The sequence below is a fragment of the Aegilops tauschii genome, chromosome 7, assembly GCF_002575655.3.
Source record: "Aegilops tauschii subsp. strangulata cultivar AL8/78 chromosome 7, Aet v6.0, whole genome shotgun sequence".
Classification (NCBI taxonomy): Eukaryota; Viridiplantae; Streptophyta; class Magnoliopsida; order Poales; family Poaceae; genus Aegilops; species Aegilops tauschii.
The window spans coordinates 77,699,387-77,718,496 of record NC_053041.3 but is presented as its reverse complement, the minus strand read 5'-3'; positions in this window follow the sequence as shown (position 1 = coordinate 77,718,496).

Below are 19,110 nucleotides of genomic sequence, written 5' to 3'. Positions count from 1 at the left end.
AGTGATTCTATATCAAGTCACTCAAGCGAGGAATCATATCAAAATTTTGTTTCAGTTGTTTCATAACATTTGCATTGAAGTGATCTTGTTTTCTACTGTAGTTGTCAAACTCATACAAGCAATGACTAGGATGTTTATTGTAAGGAATGTCACCTTCATCAAACTTTAATAAAAGAATTTACCTCTACCACCGGTGGTGGTGTGTCAAGTCCATGTATTTCTTCAATAGGTGGCAAATTCTTAACATCTTCAGCTTTAATACCTTTTCCCTTCCTACATTTCTTTGCCTCTTGGATATCTTCAGGACTGAGAAATAAAATACCCCTCTTCTTCGGAGTGGGTTTAGGCGGTGGTTCAGGAAGTGTCCAATCATCATAGTTCTTTAATATATCATTCAATAATTCCTTAGCTTGTTCAACAGTTCGTTCCCTGAAAACACAACCAGCACAACTATCTGGGAAATCGGTAAAAGCATCGGTTAGTACATTATAGAAGATATCAGGTATTTCATTTTTCTTAAGAGGATGACCAGGCAAACCATTAAGTAATTGGAGAAGCCTCCCCCAAGCTTGTGGGAGACTCTCTTCTTCAATTTGCACAAAGTTAAATATTTCCTGTAAGGTAGCTTGTTTCTTATGAGCAGGGAAATATTTTTCAGAGAAGTAGTAGATCATATCCTGGGGACTACGCACACAACCAGGAGCAAGAGTATTGTACCATATCTTAGCATCACCCTTTAATGAGAATGGAAATAACTTGAGAATATAGTAGTATCGAATTTTCTCATCTTGAGCAAAAATTGTGGCTATATCAATTAATTTAGTAAGATGTGCCACAACAGTTTCAGTCACATAGCCATGGAAAGGATCAAATTCGACCAAAGTAATTAACTCCGAGTCAACAAAGAATTCATAGTCCTTATTAGTAACAAAAATAGGTGAAGTAGCAAACTTTGGATTACATTTCATTCTAGCATTCAAAGATTTTTCTTTCAACTTGCATCATAATTTCTTAAGATCATCTCTATCCTTGCAAGCAAGAAAGTCTCTAGCTACCTCTCCATCCATAAAATAACCCTCATGTATCTTAGGCAATTCAAATCTAGGAGAGCTAGGTCTAATAGGTGTTTCATAGCTTTCAGTTTCAAAGACTTCATTAGTTTCAGTGATTTCATCAGTTTCAGCATTCTCAATATCTTTAGCTCTAGCAAGTTGTTCATCAAGAAATTCACCTAGTGGCACATTATCATCAAGCAAGGTAATAGCATCATCATAAGCATCATTCATAGCAGAAGTAGCATCATCAATAATTTGCGACATATCATGATTAATAACATGTGGTGGTGTTGGAAGCTTACTCAAAACAAAAGGTGAATCAAGTGCAGAGTGTGATGGCAATTCCATACCTCCCCTCGTCTTAGAGGGAACGATATTGGTTCTTGTATCTTTCAGATTCTTCATCATGATAAATAGATATAAATCCCAAGTGACTCAACAAATATAACTATGATTCCCGGCAATGGCGCCAGAAAAAGATCTTGATACCCACAATTATAGGGGATCGCAACAGTTTTTAAGGGTAGAGTATTCAACCCAAATTTATAGATTCGACACAAGGGGAGCCAAAGAATATTTGTAAGTATTGGTAGTTGAGTTGTCAATTCAACCACACCTGAAGATTAAATTGAAGGAAATATGCCCTAGAGGCAATAATAAAGTTGTTATTTATATTTTCTTATATCATGATAAATGTTTATTATTCATGCTAGAATTGTATTAACCGGAAACTTAGTACATGTGTGAATACATAGACAAACAGAGTGTCACTAGTATGCCTCTACTTGACTAGCTCGTTGATCAAAGATGGTTAAGTTTCCTAGCCATAGACATGAGTTGTCATTTGATGAACAGGATCACATCATTAGAGAATGATGTGATTGACTTGACCCATCCGTTAGCTTAGCACTATGATTGTTTAGTTTATTGCTAATGCTTTCTTCATGACTTGTACATGTTCCTATGACTATGGGATTATGCAACTCCTGAATACCGAGGAACACTTGGTGTGCTATCAAACGTCACAACGGAACTGGGTGATTATAAAGATGCTCTACAAGTGTCTCTGATGGTGTTTATTGAGTTGGCATAGATCGAGATTAGGATTTGTCACTCCGATTGTCGGAGAGGTATCTCTGGGCCCTCTCGGTAATGCACATCACTATAAGCCTTGCAAGAAATGTAACTAATGAGTTACATTGCGGGATGATGCATTACGGAACGAGTAAAGAGACTTGCCGGTAACAAGATTGAACTAGGTATAGTGATAATGACGATCGAATCTCGGGCAAGTAACATACCGATGACAAAGGGAACAACGTATGTTGTTATGCGGTTTGACCGATAAAGAGCTTCGTAGAATATGTAGGAGCCAATATGAGCATCCAGGTTCCGCTATTGGTTATTGACCGGAGATGAGTCTCGGTCATGTGTACATAGTTCTCGAACCTGTAGGGTCCGCACGCTTAATGTTCGATGACGATCGGTATTATGAGTTTATATGTTTTGATGTACCGAAGGTAGTTTGGAGTCCCGGATGAGACCACGGACATGGCGAGGAGTCTCGAAATGGTCGAGACATAAAGATTGATATATTGGACCATGTTGTTCGGACACCGGAAGTGTTCCGGAGAGTTTCAGATAAAACCGGAGTGCCGGAGGGTTACCGGAACCCCCCCCCCCGGGAAGTAATGGGCCTTAGTTGGCCTTAGGGGAGAGAGAGGGCTGCGGCTAGGAGGTGGCATGCGCCCCCCAAGGGGAGTCCGAATAGGACAAGGGGAAGGGGGCGCAGCTGTAACACCCCGGATGTAACTTTCCATAGTTGTAACTCAAACTCTTGCCATTTTCGGCTATGTGTTATGATATTCCCTCCGTGGTTGGGTTTTGTCTTTCGTTTTGCATTTTTGTTCATGTCATCCATCTCATATCATGTCATCATGTGCATCTCTTTTGTATACGTGTTCGTCTCATGCGTCCGAGCATTTTCCCCGTTGTCCGTTTTGCAATCCGACACTCCCACACGCACCGGCGCACCCCCTCTTGTTTCTTTTCGTGAGCGGGTGTTAAACGTTCTCGGAATGGACCGAGGTTTGCCAAGTGGCCTTGATATACCACAGGTAGACCACCTGTCAAGTTTTGTTCCATTTGGAGGTCGTTTGATGCTCCAACGGTTAACCGGGTAACCGCAAAGGCCTATTGTGTGTTGCAGCCCAACACCCCTCCAAAATAGCCCAATAACCCATCTAAGTCACTTCCATGCTCTCCGTCATCGGATCACGTTCATGTGGCGAAAACCGCACTCCATTTGGAGTCTCCTAGCTCCCTGTACCTATAAATTAGTCCCCTCCCCCGAAATTTCGGGCAAAACCACCCCTAACCCTAGATCAATTCCCTCCGCGCCGCTGGACGTTTCATCCTCAGCCGCCGGAGACGTCCGTCGCCGCCCCTCGGCCAATTGCCACCCGCCACGTCAGCGCCGCCTTCTCTCTCCTCCTCCACCGTGCGCCGGCCCGCCGGGGCCCTCCTGGCCCGAGCCGCCCCGCGCGTCGCCCGGTCGCCCGCGCCGCCGCCTGTCTCCTCCCGCCACGGCCCGCGCCCTCGCCGCCCCGTCGCCCTCCGGCGAGCTCCGGCGCCTCGCCGCCCGTGCCGCCCGGACGCCGACTCCACCGCGCGCACAGCGTCTACCCCGAGCGCGCCTCCTCTCCCCCGGCCGCGTCTCCCTCTCCTCCGACTCCGGCGACCAGCTCCGCCTCGACGTCCGCGCGACGAACCCTAGATCCACCGAGAGGTTGACTTCTTCCTCCCCTCGATTTGTCTAAGTCCTGAAATTATTACATTATGTTGCATACTTTGACGCACCATAACTCCTTGCATACTGCTCCGTTTCATGCGTGTAATATATCAAAATGTTCGTCTCGAGATGATCTTCATTTTGTTTTATTGTGAAATGCTCGTTCGAGTCCATATTGACGCCCAAATATCTGGTGCAAGAGTGCTATATGATGTTTACTGCTGTTACTTATCAGAACATGGTGTTTTGTTATTTTTGTTGCATTTGATGTGTGCATCTTATGGGCATGAGCTCTACAGGTTTTGTGATCTATGCCATGCCATCTTTACAGGGGTGTATGCCATGTGTTTTTGTGATCTATGTGGTTATGATCTATCCATCCATGCCAGCGTTTGCAATTATGGAGTGCCCTAGCATGTCTTAATCTTGCTCTACTTTTGCTATAAAATATTTCTGGCAGAATGTTAACATGATATTCAATTTTGCCAAGGTTGTTGTAGTTTATCCATACATACTATGAACTTTATCTTGCCATGGATAGCTTCATAAACATGCCATCTTGCTGTAGGTATGCTTTTTTTGTCATGCATTGCTTTGTGATGAGTGAATCAAGCTCACCAAGATGCCTTCATAACTCTGTTAATGTCATGTTCTGTTTTCTGCTGTCTGAAACCTGTTAACGAAACTGCTATGTTTACATGGGTGCCATCATATCTTATGATCCATTTTGTCTCATAGTCAGTAAGGGATTTTTGTTCTATGCATTGAGTAGATTCATGCCATGCCTTGTTTTGCTATGTTAAGTTCCTGTAGCATGTTGATTGCTTGCTCTGAACATTGCTACCTGATGCTGTTTATGCCATGTCCAGTATTTTCACTAAGTCTGTGAACCTGATATCTTTTGCACTTTTGCCATGCTTGTTTGAACCTGTTATGGTGTGATCTAGCCGTAGCTCACTGTTTATCTTTTGTCAAGAATCTCCTGTAGATTACTTCCATATGCTTTGTTGCTATGTTGGGGTGCTGTAGCATATTTACTTGATGTATTCTAAGTGATATCATGTTGTTAATCGCAGAATCGTGTCATTCTTGTTTTGCTTGCCATTTGCAAACCGTGCATCCGTTTCCGGCGATCTTTATATCGATTTCGACCGAAATTATCTCATCTTTCCAGTGGCACACTTGGTTTGCCAAGTTACTGCCTTGTTCATCCTTTTTCTTCCGGAGCACGCATACGCATCGCATATCATTCATGTATTGCATCATGTTGCTTGTGGATTTCCCGTGATTGATTGTGGTTCCATTGCTTGTGTTCTTGCTGTGGGTAGAGCCGGGAGACGAGTTCGTGAATGAGGACCTGTTGACTACGCTTACGAGGATCAAGCTTTCGACAACTCTGAGAACCTTACAGGCAAGATGACCATACCCTCGAAATCAGTTCTATCTTTGCTTTGCTAGTTGTTCGTTCTATTGCCATGCTGCGGTACCTACCACATCCTATATCATGCCTCCCATGTTGCCATGTCAAGCCTCTAACCATCCTTTCCTGGCAAACCATTGTTTTGGCTAAGTTACCGCTTTTGCTCAGCCCTTCTTATAGCGTCGCTAGTTGCAGGTGAAGTTGAAGTTGGTTCCATGTTGGAACATGGATATTTTTGGAATATCACAATATCTCTTATTTAATTAATGCATCTATATATTTGGTAAAGGGTGGAAGGCTCGGCCTTATGCCTGGTGTTTTGTTCCACTCTTGCCGCCCTAGTTTCCGTCATACCGGTATTACGTTCCTTGATTTTGCGTTCCTTACGCAGTTGGGTGATTTATGGGACCCCCTTGACAGTTCGCCTTGAATAAAACTCCTCCAACAAGGCCCAACCTTGGTTTTACCATTTGCCACCTAAGCCTTTTCCCTTGGGTTTTCCCGAGCCCGAGGGTCATCTTTATTTAACCACCCCCCCCCCCCCCCCGGGCCAGTGCTCCTTCGAGTGTTGGTCCGAACCGAGCAGCCTGCGGGGCCACCTCGGGGAAACTCGAGGCCTGGTTTTACTCGTAGCTTGAGTTATCCAGTGTGCCCTGAGAACGAGATATGTGCAGCTCCTATCGGGATTTGTCGGCACATTCGGGTGGCTTTGCTGGTCTTGTTTTACCATTGTCGAAATGTCTTGTAAACCGGGATTCCAAGGCTGATCGGGTCTTCCTGGGAGAAGGTTTATCCTTCGTTGACCGTGAGAGCTTATAATGGGCTAAGTTGGGACACCCCTGCAGGGTATTTTCTTTCGAAAGCCGTGCCCACGGTTATGAAGCAGATGGGAATTTGTTAATGTCCGGTTGTAGAGAACTTGACACTTGACTGATTAAAATACATCAACCGTGTGTGTAGCTGTGATGGTCTCTTCTCGGCGGAGTTCGGGAAGTGAACACGGTTTGAGTTATGCATGAACGTAAGTAGTTTCAGGATCACTTCTTGATCATTTCTAGCTTCGCGACCGTTGCGTTGCTTCTCTTCTCGCTCTCATTTGCGTATGTTAGCCACCATATATGCTTAGTGCCTGCTGCAGCTCCACCTCATTACACCATCCTTTCCTATAAGCTTAAATAGTCTTGATCTCGCGGGTGTGAGATTGTTGAGTCCTCGTGACTCACAGATTCTACCAAAACAGTTGCAGGTGCCGACGACACCAGTGCAGATGACGCAACCGAGCTCAAGTGGGAGTTCGACGAGGAACGTGGTCGTTACTTTTGGAAATATGCCCTAGAGGCAATAATAAATTGGTTATTATTATATTTCCTTGTTCATGATAATCGTTTATTATCCATGCTAGAATTGTATTGATAGGAAACTCAAATACATGTGTGGATACATAGACAACACCATGTCCCTAGTAAGCCTCTAGTAGACTAGCTCGTTGATCAATAGATGGTTACGGTTTCCTGACCATGGACATTGGATGTCGTTGATAACGGGATCACATCATTAGGAGGATGATGTGATGGACAAGACCCAATCCTAAGCCTAGCACAAGATCATGTAGTTCGTTTGCTAAGAGCTTTTCTAATGTCAAGTATCATTTCCTTAGACCATGAGATTGTGCAACTCCCGGATACCGTAGGAATGCTTTGGGTGTACCAAACGTCACAACGTAACTGGGTGGCTATAAAGGTGCACTACAGGTATCTCCGAAAGTGTCTGTTGGGTTGGCACGAATAGAGACTGGGATTTGTCACTCCATGTAAACGGAGAGGTATCTCTGGGCCCACTCGGTAGGACATCATCATAATGTGCACAATGTGACCAAGGAGTTGATCACGGGATGATGTGTTACGAAACGAGTAAAGAGACTTGCTGGTAACGAGATTGAACAAGGTATCGGGATACCGACGATCGAATCTCGGGCAAGTAACATACCGATAGACAAAGGGAATTGTATACGGGATTGATTGAATCCCCGACATCGTGGTTCATCCGATGAGATCATCGTGGAACATGTGGGAGCCAACATGGGTATCCAGATCCCGCTGTTGGTTATTGGCCGGAGAACGTCTCGGTCATGTCTGCATGGTTCCCGAACCCGTAGGGTCTACACACTTAAGGTTCGATGACGCTAGGGTTATAGGGAATGGATATACATGGTTACCGAATGTTGTTCGGAGTCCCGGATGAGATCCCGGACGTCACGAGGAGTTCCGGAATGGTCCGGAGGTAAAGATTTATATATGGGAAGTCCTGTTTTGGTCACCGGAAAAGTTTCGGGTGCTATCGGTAACGTACCGGGACCACCGGGAGGGTGCCGGGGGGCCACCAGGTGGGGCCACCAGCCCCAGAGGGCTGCGTGGGCCAAGTGTGTGAAGGGACCAGCCCCTAGGTGGGCTGGTGCGCCTCCCACAAGGGGCCCAGGGCGCAGGAAGGGGGGGAAAGGGGAAACCCTAGGCTCAGATGGGCCTAAGGCCCACCTAGTGGTGCGCCCCCCTCTCTCCCCCCTTGGCCCCCCCTCCCAAGTCCCATCTAGGGCTGGCCGCACCCCTTGGGGGGGTAACCCTAGATGGGGGCGCAGCCCCTCCCCCTCCCCTATATATAGTGGGGGTTTTGGGGCTGCCATAGACATGAGAACATCTCTCTCTTGGCGCAGCCCTACCCCTCTCCCTCCTCGTCTCTCGCAGTGCTTGGCGAAGCCCTGCTGGAGTACCGCGCTCCTCCCCCACCACCACGCCATCGTGCTGCTGCTGGACGGAGTCTTCCCCAAGCTCTCCCTCTCTCCTTGCTGGATCAAGGCGTGGGAGACGTCACCGGGCTGCACGTGTGTTGAACGCAGAGGCGCCGTGGTTCGGCGCTTAGATCGGAATCAACCGCGATCTGAATCGCTACGAGTACGACTACTTCATCCGCGTTCTTGCAACGCTTCCGCATCGCGATCTACAATGGTATGTAGATGCACTCCCCTTCCCCTCGTTGCTAAATTACTCCATAGATTGATCTTGGTGATGCGTAGAAAATTTTGAATTTCCGCTACGTTCCCCAACACTGGCATCAGGAGCAAGGTCTATGCGTAGTTTCTATGCACGAGTAGAACACAAAGTAGTTGTGGGCGTCGATTTTGTCAATTTACTTGCCGTTACTAGTCTTATCTTGATTCGGCGGCATCGTGGGATGAAGCGGCCCGGACCGACCTTACACGTACACTTACGTGAGACAGGTTCCACCGACTGACATGCACTAGTTGCATAAGGTGGCTAGCGGGTGTCTGTCTCTCCCACTTTAGTCGGATCGGATTCGATGAAAAGGGTCCTTATGAAGGGTAAATAGAAATTGGCATATCACGTTGTGGCTTTTGCGTAGGTAAGAAACGTTCTTGCTAGAAACCCATAGCAGCCACGTAAAACATGCAACAACAATTAGAGGACGTCTAACTTGTTTTTGCAGGGTATGCTATGTGATGTGATATGGCCAAAAGGATGTGATGAATGATATATGTGATGTATGAGATTGATCATGTTCTTGTAATAGGAATCACGACTTGCATGTCGATGAGTATGACAACCGGCAGGAGCCATAGGAGTTGTCTTAATTTATTGTATGACCTGCGTGTCAATGAAAAACGCCATGTAATTACTTTACTTTATTGCTAACCGTTAGCCATAGTAGTAGAAGTAATAGTTGGCGAGACAACTTCATGAAGACACAATGATGGAGATCATGGTGTCATGCCGGTGACGAAGCTGATCATGCCGCGCCTCGAAGATGGAGATCAAAAGGCGCAAGATGATATTGGCCATATCATGTCACTTTATGATTTGCATGTGATGTTTGTCATGTTTACATCTTATTTGCTTAGAACGACGGTAGCATAAATAAGATGATCCCTCACTAAAATTTCAAGAGACGTGTTCCCCCTAACTGTGCACCGTTGCGAAGGTTCGTTGTTTCGAAGCACCACATGATGATCGGGTGTGATAGATTCTAACGTTCACATACAACGGGTGTTGACGAGCCTAGCATGTACAGACATGGCCTCGGAACACATGCGAAACACTTAGGTTGACTTGACGAGCCTAGCATGTACAGACATGGCCTCGGAACACAAGAGATCGAAAGGTCGAACATGAGTCGTATAGTAGATGCGATCAACATGGAGATGTTCACCGATGATGACTAGTCCGTCTCACGTGATGATCGGACACGGCCTAGTTTGACTCGGATCATGTATCACTTAGATGACTAGAGGGATGTCTATCTGAGTGGGAGTTCATTAATCAGATGAACTTAATTATCATGAACACAGTCAAAAGGTCTTTGCAAATTATGTCATAGCTTACGCTTTAGTTCTACTGTTTAAGATATGTTCCTAGAGAAAATTTAGTTGAAAGTTGATAGTAACAATTATGCGGATTGGGTCCGTAAAACTGAGGATTGTCCTCATTGCTGCACAGAAGGCTTATGTCCTTAATGCACCGCTCGGTGTGCTGAACCTCAGCGTCGTCTGTAGATGTTGCGGAACATCTGACATACACGTTTTGATGACTACGTGATAGTTCAGTGCGTAATGCTAATGGTTTAGAATTGTGGCACCAAAGACGTTTTGAAACGTCGCAGAACATGTGAGATGTTCCGAAGACTGAAATTGGGATTTCAGACTAATGCCCACGTCAAGAGGTATGAGACCTCTGACAAGTTTCTTAAGCCTGCAAACTAAGGGAGAAAAGCTCAATCATTGAGCATGTGCTCAGATTGTCTGAGTACTACAATCACTTGAATCGAGTGGGAGTTAATCTTCCAGATGAGATAGTGATGGTTCTCCATAGTCACTGCCACCAAGCTATTAGAGCTTCGTGATGAACTATAACATATCAGGGATAGATATGATGATCCTTGAGCTATTTGCGATGTTTGACACCGCGAAAGTAGAAATCAAATAGGAGCATCAATTGTTGATGGTTAGTAAAACCACTAGTTTAAAGAACGGCAAGGGCAAAAAGGGATACTTCATGAAACAGCAAATCATTTGCTGCTCTAGTGAAGAATCCCAAGGTTGAACCCAAACCCGAAACTAAGTGCTTCTGTAATGAGGGGAACGGTCACTGAAGCAGAACTACCCTAGATACTTGGTAGATGAGAAGGCAGGCAAGGTCGACAGAAGTATATTGGATATACATTATATGAATGTGTACTTTACTAGTACTCCTAGCAGCACCAGGGTATTAGATACCGGTTCGGTTGCTAAGTGTTAGTAACTCGAAATAAAAGCTGCGGAATAAACAGAGACTAGCTAAAGGTGAGATGACGATATGTGTTGGAAGTGTTTCCAAGGTTGATGTGATCAACTATCGCATGCTCCCTCTACCATCGAGATTGGTGTTAAACCTAAATAATTGTTATTTGGTGTTTGCGTTGAGCATAAACATGATTGGATTATGTTTATCGCAATACGGTTATTCATTTAAGGAGAATAATGGTTACTCTGTTTACTTGAATAATACCTTCAATGGTCTTGCACCTAAAATGAATCTCGATCGCAGTGGTACACATGTTCGTGCCAAAAGATATAAAATAGTAATGATAGTACCACATACTTGTGGCACTGCCGTTTGAGTCATATTGGTATAGAACGCATGAAGAAGCTCCATGTAGATGGATCTTTGGACTCACTCGTTTTTGAAAAGATTGAGACATGCGAACCATGTCTATTGGTATATATGCATGAAGAAACTCCATGCAGATGGATCGTTTGGACTCACTTGATTTTGAATCACTTGAGACATGCAAATCATACCACATGGGCAAGATGACTGAAAAGCCTCGTTTTCAGTAAGATGGAACAAGAAAGCAACTTGTTGGAAGTAATACATTTTGATGTGTGCAATCCAATGAGTGCTGAGGCACGCAGTGGATATCGTTATGTTCTTACTTCACAGACGATTTGAGTAGATGCTGAGTGTATTTACTTAATGAAACACAAGTCTGAATTATTGAAAGGTTCAAGTAATTTCAGAGTGAAGTTGAAAATCGTCGTGACAAGAGGATAAAATGTCTATGATATGATCATAGAGATATCTGAGTTACGAGTTTGGCACACAATTAAGACATTGTGGAAAGTGTTACACAATTAATACCGCCTGGAACACCACAGTGTGATGGTGTGTCCGAACATCATAACTGCACCCTATTGGATATGGTGCATACCATGATGTCTCTTATCGAATTACCACTATCATTTATGGGTTAGGCACTAGAGATAACCGCATTCACTTCAAAAGGGGCACCACGCAATTCCGTTGAGACGACACCGTTTAGAGAAACCTAAGTTGTCGTTTCTCAAAAGTTTGGGGCTGCGATGCTTATGTGAAAAAGTTTCAGGCTGATAAGCTCGAACCCAAAGCGGATAAATGCATCTTCATAGAATACCCAAAACAGTTGGGTATACCTCCTATTTCAGATCTGGAAGCAAAAGTAATTGCTTCTAGAAACGAGTCCTTTCTCGAGGAAATGTTTCTCTCGAAAGAATTGAGTGGGAGGTGGAGACTTGATGAGGTTATTGAACCATGACTTCAACTAGTGTGTAGCAGGGCACAGGAAGTTGTTCCTGTGGCACCTACACCAATTGAAGTGGAGGCTTATGATAGTGATCATGAAACTTCGGATCAAGTCACTACCAAACCACGTAGGTCGATAAGGATGCGTACTACTTCAGAGTGGTACGTAATCCTGTCTTGGAAGTCATGTTGCTAGACAACAATGAACCTACGAGCTATGGAGAAGTGAAGGTGGGCCCATATTCCGACAAATGGTTAGAAGCCATGAAATCCGAGATAGGATCCATGTATCAGAACAAAGCATGGACTTTGGTGAACTTGCCCGATGATCGGCAAGCCATTGAGATAAATGGATCTTTAAGAAGAAGACGGACGTGGACGGTAAGGTTACCATCTATGAAGCTCGACTTGTGGCAAAGAGTATTTTCACAAGTTCAAGGAGTTGACTACGATGAGATTTTCTCATCCGTAGCGATGCTTAAGTCCGTCGGAATCATGTTAGCATTAGCTGCATTTATGAAATCTGGCAGATGGATGTCAAAACAAGTTTCCTTACCAGTTCTCGTAAGGAAAGGTTGTATGTGATACAATCAGAAAGGTTTTGTCGATCCTAAGGATGCTAAAAGGTATGCTAGCTCCAGCGATCCTTCCATGGACTAAAGCAAGCATCTCGGAGTCAGAATATACGCTTTGATGGAGTGATCAAAGTTTTTGGGTTTACACAAAGTTTGTTAGAAACTTGTATTTACAATAAAGTGAGTGGGAGCGCTACAACATTTCTGATAAGTATATGTGAATGACATATTGTTGATCCGAAATGATGTAGAATTTTTGGAAAGCATAAAGGGTTGTTTGAAAGGAGTTTTTCAAAGGAAGACCTGGATAAAGCTGCTTACATATTGGGCATCAAGATCTATAGAGATAGATCAAGACGCCTGATGATACTTTCAAATGAATACATACCATGACAAGTTTTTGAAGGAGTTCAAAATAGATCAGCAAAGAAGGAGTTCTTGGCTGTGTTACAAGGTGTGAGTATTGAGTAAGACTCGAGACCTGACCACAGCAGAAGAGAGAGAAAGGACGAAGGTCGTCCCCTATGCTTTAGACGTAGGCTCTACAATATGCTATGCTTTGTACCGCACATGAAGTGTGCCTTGCCATGAGTTGGTCAAGGGGTACAATAGTGATCCGGGAATGGATCACATGACAGCGGTTGAACTTATCCTTAGTATCTAGTGGACTAAGGAATTTTCTTGATTATGGAGGTGAAAAGGAGTTCGTCGTAAAGGGTTACGTCGATGCGAACTTTGACACTAATCCGGATGACTCTGAGTAGTAAACCAGATTCGTATACTAGAGCAGTTATTTGAAATGGCTCCAAGTAGCGCGTGGTAGCATCCACAAGATGATATAGATATTCGTAAAGCACACACGGATCTGAAAGGTTCAGACCCATTGACTAATAACCTCTCTCACAAGCATAACATGATCAAACCAGAACTCATTTAGTGTTAATCACATAGTGATGTGAACTAGATTGTTGACTCTAGTAAACTCTTTGGATGTTGGTCACATGGTGACGTGACCTGTGAGTGTTAATCACATGGTGATGTGAACTAGATTATTGACTCTAGTGCAAGTGGGAGACTGTTGGAAATATGCTCTAGAGGCAATAATAAATTGGTTATTATTATATTTCCTTGTTCATGATAATCGTTTATTATCCATGCTAGAATTGTATTGATAGGAAACTCAAATACATGTGTGGATACATAGACAACACCATGTCCCTAGTAAGCCTCTAGTTGACTAGCTCGTTGATCAATAGATGGTTACGGTTTCCTGATGTCGTTGATAACGGGATCACATCATTAGGAGAATGATGTGATGGACAAGACCCAATCCTAAGCCTAGCACAAGATCGTGTAGTTCGTTTGCTAAGAGCTTTTCTAATGTTAAGTATCATTTCCTTAGACCATGAGATTGTGCAACTCCCGGATACCGTAGGAATGCTTTGGGTGTACCAAACGTCACAACGTAACTGGGTGGCTATAAAGGTGCACTACAGGTATCTCCGAAAGTGTCTGTTGGGTTGGCACGAATCGAGACTGGGATTTGTCACTCCGTGTAAACGGAGAGGTATCTCTGGGCCCACTCGGTAGGACATCATCATAATGTGCACAATGTGACCAAGGAGTTGATCACGGGATGATGTGTTACGGAACGAGTAAAGAGACTTGCTGGTAACGAGATTGAACAAGGTATCGGGATACCGACGATCGAATCTCAGGCAAGTAACATACCGATAGACAAAGGGAATTGTATACGGGATTGATTGAATCCCCGACATCGTGGTTCATCCGATGAGATCATCATGGAACATGTGGGAGCCAACATGGGTATCCAGATCCCGCTGTTGGTTATTGGCCGGAGAACGTCTCGGTCATGTTTGCATGGTTCCCGAACCCGTAGGGTCTACACACTTAAGGTTCGATGATGCTAGGGTTATAGGGAATAGATATACATGGTTACCGAATGTTGTTCGGAGTCCCAGATGAGATCCCGGACGTCACGAGGAGTTCCGGAATGGTCCGAAGGTAAAGATTTATATATGGGAAGTCCTGTTTTGGTCACCGGAAAAGTTTCGGGTGCTATCGGTAACGTACCGGGACCACCGGGAGGGTCCCGGGGGTCCACCAGGTAGGGCCACCAGCCCCAGAGGGCTGCGTGGGCCAAGTGTGTGAAGGGACCAGCCCCTAGGTGGGCTGGTGCGCCTCCCACAAGGGGCCCAGGGCGCAGGAAGGGGGGGAAAGGGGAAACCCTAGGCTCAGATGGGCCTAAGGCTCACCTAGTGGTGCGCCCCCCTCTCTCCCCCCTTGGCCGCCCCCCCCCCCCCCCCAAGTCCCATCTAGGGCTGGCCGCACCCCTTGGGGGGTAACCCTAGATGGGGGCGCAGCCCCTCCCCCTCCCCTATATATAGTGGGGGTTTTGGGGCTGCCATAGACATGAGAACATCTCTCTCTTGGCGCAGCCCTACCCCTCTCCCTCCTCGTCTCTCGCAGTGCTTGGCGAAGCCCTGCTGGAGTACCGCGCTCCTCCACCACCACCACGCCGTCGTGCTTCTGCTGGACGGAGTCTTCCCCAACCTCTCCCTCTCTCCTTGCTGGATCAAGGCATGGGAGACGTCACCGGGCTGCACGTGTGTTGAACGCGGAGGCGCCGTGGTTCGGCGCTTAGATCGGAATCAACCGCGATCTGAATCGCTACGAGTACGACTCCTTCATCCTCTTTCTTGCAACGCTTCCGCATCGTGATCTACAATGGTATGTAGATGCACTCCCCTTCCCCTCGTTGCTGGATTACTCCATAGATTGATCTTGGTGATGCGTAGAAAATTTTGAATTTCCGCTACGTTCCCCAACAGTTACTATGTTTCTTTTCCTGATGATCAGTAGTGGAGCCCAGTTGGGACGATCGGGGATCTAGCATTTGGGGTTATCTTATTTTCATTTGGTTTTGACCATAGTCGGTCTATGTGTGGATTTTGGATGATGTATGAATTAATTTATGTATTGTGTGAAGTGGCGATTGTAAGCCAACTCTCGTTATCCCATTCTTGTTCATTACATGGGATTGTGTGAAGATAACCCTTCTTGCGACAATACCACAATGCGGTTATGCCTCTAAGTCATGCCTCGACACGTGGGAGATATAGCCGCATCGTGGGCGTTTCAGCAGCCCCTCTTTCCCTCTCCCTCTCCATCTCCCTACATCTCTTCCTAGTTGGACTAGGAAAAGGGGAAACCTACTCCTACTAGGAGTAGGATTCCTCCCCCCTTGGCGCGCCCCTTGTGGCCGGCCGGCCTCCCCCTCCCTCCTTTTTATATGTGGGGAGGGGGGCACCCTAGAACACATCAAAGTTGATCTTTAGCCGTGTGCGGTGCCCCCCTCCACAGTTTTCCACCTTAGTCATATTGTCGTAGTGCTTAGGCGAAGCCCTGCGCCGGTAATTTCATCATCACCGTCACCACGCCGTCGTGCTGACGTAACTATCCCTCGACCTCAGCTGGATCAAGAGTTCGTGGGACGTCACCGAGCTGAACGTGTGCAGATCGCGGAGGTGCCGTGCGTTCGGTACTTGATCGGTTGGATCGCGAAGACGTTCGACTACATCAACCGTGTTACTTAACGCTTCCGCTTTCGGTCTACGAGGGTACATGGACACACTCTCCCCGCTCGTTGCTATGCCTCTCCAATATAGATCTTGCATGATCGTAGGAAATTTTTTTAAATACTACGTTCCCCAATAGTGGTATCAGAGCCAGGTTTATGCCTAGATGTTATATGCACGAGTAGAACACAAAGAGTTGTGGGCGATAATAGTCATACTGCTTACCAGCATGTCATACTTTGATTCGACGGTATTGTTGGATGAAGCAGCCCAGACCGACATTACATGACCGCGTTCATGAGACTGGTACTACCGCCGTGCTTTGCACATAGGTGGCTAGTGGGTGTCTGTTTCTCCAACTTTAGTTGAATCAAGTGTGACTACGCCCGGTCCTTGTTGAAGGTTTTGATGCGTAGGTAAGAACGGTTCTTGCTAAGCCCGTAGCAGCCACGTAAAACTTGCAACAACAAAGTAGAGGACGTCTAACTTGTTTTTGCAGGGCATGTTGTGATGTGATATGGTCCAGACGTGATGATATATAAATTGTTGTATGAGATGATCATGTTTTGTACCAGAGTTATCGGCAACTGGCAGGAGCCATATGGTTGTCGCTTTATTGTATGCAATGCAATCGCCATGTAATTGCTTTACTTTATCACTAAGCGGTAGCGATAGTCGTAGAAGCAATAGTTAGTGAGACGACAACGATGCTTCGATGGAGATCAAGGTGTCAAGCCGGTGACGATGGTGATCATGACGGTGCTTTGGAGATGGAGATCAAAGGCACAAGATGATGATGGCCATATCATATCACTTATATTGATTGCATGTGATGTTTATCCTTTATGCATCTTATTTTGCTTAGTACGGCGGCAGCATTATAAGATGATCTCTCACTAAAATTCAAGGTATAAGTGTTCTCCCTGAGTATGCACCGTTGCGACAGTTCGTCGTGCTGAGACACCACGTGATGATCGGGTCTAGCATATGCAAGGTATAAGGTATAAGATCTACGTTCACATACAACGGGTGCAAGCCAGTTTTGTAGACGCAGAATACTTGGGTTAAACTTGACGAGCCTAGCATATGCGGATATGGCCTCGAAACACTGAGACCGAAAGGTCGAGCGTGAATCATATAGTAGATATGATCAGCATAGTGATGTTCACCATTGAAAGCTACTCCATCTCAGGTGATGATCGGACATGGTTTAGTTGATTTGGATCACATGATCACTTAGATTATTAGAGGGATGTCTATCTAAGTCGGAGTTCTTAAGTAATATGATTAATTGAACTTTAATTTATCATGAACTTAGTACCTGATAGTATTTTGCATGTCTATGTTGTTATAGATCAATGGCCCGTGCTACCGTTCCCTTGAATTTTAATGCGTTCCTAGAGAAAGCTAAGTTGAAAGATGATGGTAGCAATTACACAGACTGGGTCCATAACTTGAGGATTATCCTCATTGCTGCACAGAAGAATTACGTCTTGGAAGCACCGCTAGGTGCAAGACCCACTGCAGGAGCAACTCCGGACATTATGAACATCTGGCAAAGCAAATCTGATGAATACTCGATAGTTCAGTGTGCCATGCTTTATGGCTTAGAATCGGGACTTCAAAGACATTTTGAACGTCATGGAGCATATGAGATGTTCCGGGAGTTGAAGTTAATATTTCAAGCAAATGCCCGAGTTGAGAGATATGAAGTCTCCAACAAGTTATATAGCTGCAAGATGGAGGAGAACAGTTCTTTCAGTGAACACACACTCAGAATGTCTGGGTACCATAACCACTTGACTCAGCTGGGAGTTAATCTTCCTGATGATAGTGTCATTGACATAGTTCTTCAATCACCGCCACCAAGCTATAAAGTCTTCGTGATGAACTATAATATGTAAAGACAATTCTTGAGCTCTTCGCAATGCTAAAGGCTCTGGAGGTAGAAATCAAGAAGGAGCATCAAGTGTTGATGGTTAACAAGACCACTAGTTTCAAGAAAAGGGGCAAAGGGAAGAAGGGGAACTTCAAAAAGAACAGCAAGCAAGTTGCTGCTCCTAGGAAGTAGCCCAAGTCTGGACCTAAGCCTGAAACTGAGTGCTTCTACTGCAAAGGGACTGGTCACTGGAAGCGGAACTGCCCCAAGTATTTGGCGGACAAGAAGGATGGCAAACTGAAAGGTATATTTGATGTACATGTTATTGATGTGTACCTTACTAATGTTCACAGTAGTGCTTGGGTATTTGATACTGGTTCTGTTGCTCATATTTGCAACTCGAAACAGGGACTACGGATTAAGCGAAGATTGGCTAAGGACGAGGTGACGATGCGCGTGGGAAATGGTTCCAAAGTCGATGTGACCGCCGTCGGCACGCTACCTCTACATCTACCTTTGGGATTAGCTTTAGACCTGAATAATTGTTATTTTGTGTCAGGGTTAAGCATGAACATTATATCCGGATCTTGTTTGATGCGAGACGGTCATTCATTTAAATCAGAGAATAATGGTTGTTCTATTTATATGAGTAATATCTTTTATAGTCATGCACCCCTGATGAGTGGTCTATTTTTATTGAATCTCGATAGTAGTGATACACATATTCATAGTATTGAAGCCAAAAGATATAAGTTTAATAATGATAGTGCAACTGATATGTGGCATTGCCGTTTGGATCATATCGGTGTAAAGCGCATGAAGAAACTCCATGTTGATGGGCGTTTGGAATCACTTGATTATGAATCGCTTGATTCTTGCGAACCATGCCTCATGGGCAAGATGACCAAGACTCCGTTCTCCGGAACTCTAGAGCGAGCAACAGACTTGTTGGAAATAATACATACTGATGTATGCGGTCCGATGAGTGTTGAGGCTCACGGCGGGTATCGTTATTTTCTGACCTTCACAAATGATTTGAGTAGATATGGGTATATCTACTTGATGAAACATAAGTCTGAAACATTTGAAAAGTTCAAAGAATTTCAGAGTGAAGTGGAAAATCACCGTAACAAGAAAATAAAGTTTCTACGATCTGATCATGGAGGAGAATATTTGAGTTACAAGT